Here is a 5,944-nt window from a genome sequence, read left to right as displayed (position 1 = left end):
TTGATATAAATCTTGTCTGTGTGTGTGCTTCTTGAACAGTTAAAGGGTGGGTTCCATTGAGCAAAGTAGCTAGGATGGAAACACTGAGCTCTGAATTTTGCTGCTTCATGCAGGAAGAAGTCAATCTTTAATATACCACATCTGTTCTTGCAAAAAGGTTAAACCTGAATCATGCAGTGCTTGTTTTACTACTACAGGTTTTACTACAACCGCATACTTGAAGCTGCAGAAGAGTCCACTGTATCCACTTGCCTGTCTGAAGAAAACTGTAGTATTAAGCCTTAGTAAAGAAAAAGGGCTAGAACACTTGACCATGGAATTTGGAAATGTATTTTAATAGGATGCTCAATTGTAACTGAGCTCTTAAGCCCCATTAGCACATTTAGCCAGATGCTCATTGCTGTGAAATGACACTGAGCCCAACAGCTGTCGAGGTCCTAAAAAGGATCATACATATTATCTTTCATTCAGTAGCATTCAAAGAAATGTAAAAACATGGAAATGCATGACACTTTGGAAGAGAGATGTGATCCTTTTGGTCTAAGGCATAAATTACCATCTACCTAATGGAAACTAAGAATGAATTTCACTCTGACGTGTTATTCCATTTCTGTTTATGGCAAGAGGTTTTGTGCGCCTCCATCTAAAGCAGCTGGTACTGGTCACTATAGAAAAAGGAATAAAAGACTGATTGGGTCAATTGCCTGATCCAGTATAGCAAGCTGTAATTGTTGTAGGTGGTTCTTTTGTAGTCCTCTGTATGTGGATGCATTTTTCTTTTTTTCCATATCCTTGTTCTCCAGCAGTGGTTTGTAATATGCCTCAAGGGCTTAATAGTATGGTCTTTACCTTCATGGCAAACCTGAAGTACTGTGAAGGGTTTTAGTGGTGCTTATATACATGAATTAAGAATCTTCTGTAATGTGTGGGGCATTTACAATCAAGAAACCTAAAAGCACATCTAAATAAACAAGCAAGAAAAACCTACCTTTCTCTCTTACCTCTTCCTCCCCCCCCCCCCAAGCTTGTTGTGTCTCAGGTCCTTCTTTTGAAATCTGATCACTTGTGATCAAATTTTCAGACAGTCTTACAGCTCAAAGATGCCAAATGAAATAAGGAAATGGAGGGATTAGCCTGGAAGGAGCCTTGGACAGTGGGACTGCAAGACAGTGAGATATACCATTAATAACAGTAACTTGTTTCAGAGGAAATTAATTCTACAGTTATAACATGGGAGGGAGGGGAAAAAAAGACATCAGTCATTAAAAAAGCCCTAATGATACTAGTCTATGCACACTTAGTATCTTTGTGAAATTTTTAATGCTTTTAATCTTGTAAAATCCATAGAAAAGAAACAGGATCATAGTTTGAGATCTGTCCATGAGCATGTGGTCCACACCATGAAAAAAGTTGCAGATGTATTAATTGCAAATGGGAAAGGTGCCATATTGAGCTGGCTATCTTGAAGGATAAACAGATCTGTGAAGCCTGATTGTGAATAATAAATAAGCTTACTTCAACATGTGTCAGTTTTGCTATAAAACTTCTGGTTTATTTGCACTGGTTCCTCCCTATACATTGTTTGGGGAGGGGAGGGATCTAGCAGTTTTTTGTACCTGTGTACTTCAGCAAGCAAATCTTTGACCCTGTATTTTTCCTGTGCATGATTTGTGTGAACTTTGCACTGGATGATTACACATATTGTGTCAGGTGACAGAGCATGGGGAGAAAGATGACAGTATTTGCAATGCTGACCTGTAAAAATCCATATCATAATTTTAAGTGGTTTAGACTAATCGAACACAGCACTGTTCAAACACTGTCAGGAATAAGAGATGCATTATCTTTCAGCTATGATCAGTGAGCCCTGTGATAAACGACAGTATTGAATATCTTTTGGAGTTCTCTATTTTGGTACTTCATCAAAGTTACCTAAATATTCCGAAGCTTTTGTGATATTGTTTAAATTTAAGGTTCTAGTGAGACAGAACCTGCAATATCAAACTTCTATTTGATAAATAGTGAGATCTCTTTCAAATGTTTGGCCTCAAAACTGATTGTTTCTTTTAAGTGCATCTGTTTAAATTCCTGTGGATTTTAAAATTTGGCTTGATCAGCGCTTGCTGTAGGCTTTGGAATATATATTTGCAACTTGGATTCAAAAAATATACATACTTTTACCAAAGGTTGCAGGGTTTATTCATTATTACGTTGCTCATATTCATGCTAAGCTCAGATAAACCTGGGGAAAAGCATTGACTGGTGACCCACATCCCCTGTTGGTTTGTGAGTCCGTTTTAGTTTTACAGTGGGTGAATCTTAATGCTAAATATCCATCTTATGTTTTTTTGTGGTCTGAGAATATTATTGATGGCCTGAAGATGGGTCTCTAAAAAATACTCTTTGTTTCTGAAAGAGCAAAAGAACACTGCATTGAAGGCAGCTAATAAAACAATACACCAAATGCGTTCAACTGAATGCTTAAAGGTTAAACATGCAGATTGTCTTAGTCCTTTAAAGTATTTGATCATTTCACTCCTTGGGCACCTGATTTGCCCTCAAGCTGGCTGCCCAGACAAGAGCAAGATATCCTTGCTCTTGCAGCACTCTTACAGACATCGCTTGCCTGTTATTGTAGTTTGTCTTGCTTGCTTGTATCTATTTTAAGATTTTTGTAACCTGAAGTTAGACTTTGAATTTTAGATTTTTGCAGCATCATTAAAGATACTGCAGTAAAGATTATGCAGTCCGTAGAGATAACATAAAAGCAAAGCATTCCAACAACTCTTTTCTCCTAACCAGATCTCCAGCCTCCAAGACCAAAGGCTCTGCAGCCTTAAATTAAGGCAGAAGATCCCAGAATCAGTCTCCTACAGGTACAGGCGCTAAGAATTTTTTGATTTATTCCTTGTTGTTGGAACTTGACACCTGAACTCTACACTCCAATCAATAATACTGAATGCTACATGTTGACTGCTTGCTGCCACAGCACAGGTGAATGATTTGGAGAGTTAGGAGGACAAAAAGCATCTTGAGCATATTAAGCCAAACTCTGCTTTCAGTCTTTAGGTGTCTGTACTGACATTTTGCCTTCCATATGAAAGTAGTAAAATGGAAAGATATCTTTTATAATGTGCTGAAGAGTTGTACTTAGGCTGATAAAAATGACTTGCTGGGTTGCCTGACAGCATGCAAAATGACTGATCAGACTATTTTGGAAGCTTGGATCTGAGTTTTATCACCTCAAGTCATTCCATCATCCTTCTTTTGTCAAGAATGAATTGGATAGTGCTAACTCCTTGTGTTGATCACACTGTTGCAATTATATGCAGTTACAGACCCGTGGAGTACTGAAAAGATACTTGTGGAAGCCTAAAAAGGGACTTGCTTTACCCTCTTTCATGATAACTCTACAACCACCCAAATCAAGCAGAGTGTGTTGCATGGAACAGGTAAGTCAATGCATATCAGCTGCCACCTGAAAATGTGTGCTGTGGGTGCTGAAGCTAGGAGCCAGTTTCCTGGGCAACACGTTCTATTCCAGTTCTATTGCCTGATGCTGTTTTTATTTTAATATATATATTTATTTAACTAACCCACTCAGTTGACAGAGATGATTCTGATATCTGTTTGGAAAATGGAGGTACATTTGAAGGATTAATAAGGATGTTTGAATATGAAATAATTACTCTTTGAGAGCAAAATATTTGTTGAATTTATCAGTGTGAAAGGTTCTATGCTTTTAATGTGGCAGGTCTTGGTTTGGTCTGTTTTTGTGTTTGATAAAGGTGCACTTAGCAGATGTATCTTTCAGTAAGTTGATGAGAGTTATCAGTCCTACGTGTCCATTCTCCTCCTGTTGTGAGATTTTGGGTATTCATTGCCTTGGTTATAGGAAAAGAAGGTGCTGACTGAGGAAATGCAGTCAGGGGACGTTTTCTCTCCAACTTAACATTTTTAAGTAGGTACTTTTAATAAGCCCCAAACTTGGCTAAATTTTTCTTGATTTGTTTTTGAAGTGCTACCCAGAAATACATCATGATGCAAGGAAGTCATAGGATCTTGAAACTGGTCAGAAGGGGTCTGTAGTAGAAGATGAAAGTGGTAGAATTTCCACTGTCCAAAATGTGGAAAAATAGAGAGAATAAATCCAGAGAGTGCAAACATTAGTTAATGTTGTTTCCGAGGGGACCAGGAACATCTTAATTCAAAACACTGAGGCTCAGTGTATCTTCTGTGTGTTTCTGCTCATCAGTGTAGTATTCAGATGCTCAGGTGTAACTCTTGAGCTCAGGTGTTTAGTCATGCTAGCTAGATGATGAATAAATCAACCAACTGGCTTCCTCAGCCGGGTAGCGTGACTGTTTATACAGTGCTAAGTACTGAACTTGTGTCCCAGTCTATCTGGTAAAACAAACTGGGAAAGGCTGTCTGAGGGTCAGTTCCTTTATTGCTCCGGAAACCTAATGAGGAATCTGGAGGTGTATTGTGCAGAAAAGTAAAGAAACCCTCGGACCCTAACCCTAAACAACCAAACCCAAATGTATATCAGATCTGAAAGCCACCAAAATGAATGTTATGTGGTAACCTTTTTTCTGTGCTATGTTGAAATCTTGCTGAATTCGTGAACATCTGGCAAAAGGAGAGGCTGAAAATCTCCAATATATTGGTCATCAGACTAATCAGATTAGTGCATCTGCTGGAAAATGGCATTTGCAGTATGTCTGTTCTCTTTGGGCCCAATCTGTTACACTTCTGGATGTGAAAATCTTGCTCTGGTTCTTGCTGGCCAAGCTTGCTTCTGCTTTTCAGTGATCCTATCGGCTTCTCAAAGGCCCAAAGAAGTCTGCAATTTCAGAGATGGGGGCTGTGGTAGCAGCTGGAGGACCTGAAGGAGTGCAAGACACTGCTGTCTTCCTTTGTTCTCCTGATCGCAATGAGAAGCGATCAGAAGGTCCTTTTTTCTCTACAGCTCAGAAGTAGTACAGGTCAAAAAATGTATTTGCAAAATGGAGGCCCTAATGCTTATGAAGAACTATGGATGAACTGTTAACCTGACTTAAATATTATGCTTGTTAACAAAACAGGATTAGTCAACCACCAATTAGACCTTAAATCTAGGTCTTCTGAGTTTTAGGCTGCTGCTTATTCTTTTGCATCACACTGCTTTTCTAACAGCTTCTTTTATAGCAATCTGTGTTTCGTGTGTGGAGTAAAGAATGGGGCTGAGGTTACTAACATGCCTAGAAAACACCTTCATGAACAATTAGCTTGATACAAACATTTTCAATGAGTTTCCTCTCCAAATCAAGTTTTAAGGCAAACTGTTTCCTTCCTTCCTGACAAATGCTAACCAGGCCAGTGAGGAACAAAGCTATTTTTATTTATATTTTTTTCATGGAACAGACATCAGAATATGTTAATGTGCCTTTTCCATTTATGGGGTGCTTAAGAACTCTTCTTGCAGGTTTAAAACACAAAGTTCACAATAAATCCCAATTTTGAGTAAAAATGAAGTGCTGCGATAGCTTTTGCAAAGCAAGCTGTATTTCTCTGTCTTGGTTCTGGTGGCCCGTTTTTGCTGTTGTGAAATGGTCATGTAACTGTAATTGTCTTCATTTGGGAAATCGAGATGCTGATATGAATCTGGGGTGCAGTTAGCTATTAGCTGGGGCTTTCAGGTTTCTCATCTTCCATGAGATTAAATATGGAAAAAGAAAGTGGTCTTAGACTTAAATAAATAAATAAATAAATAAAATCTGAGCACAACCTGTGGCAAGATGGTCATTTGACCCTTAGTGTCAATCAGTAATGTGCCACCTTGCAAATGTGCCAGGGAGCAGGGGAAGTAGTACTTAGTAGATGTAAATCTCCATGGCGCCTCCCATAGTGTGAACATCTGTGTGACTTGGCAGATGTAGAAGATTGGATCTTGGTGAACTAG

Source organism: Apteryx mantelli, unplaced genomic scaffold (assembly GCF_036417845.1).
Source record: "Apteryx mantelli isolate bAptMan1 unplaced genomic scaffold, bAptMan1.hap1 HAP1_SCAFFOLD_135, whole genome shotgun sequence".
NCBI classification, from domain to species: domain Eukaryota; kingdom Metazoa; phylum Chordata; class Aves; order Apterygiformes; family Apterygidae; genus Apteryx; species Apteryx mantelli.
Note: the sequence above shows the minus strand (reverse complement) of the source record.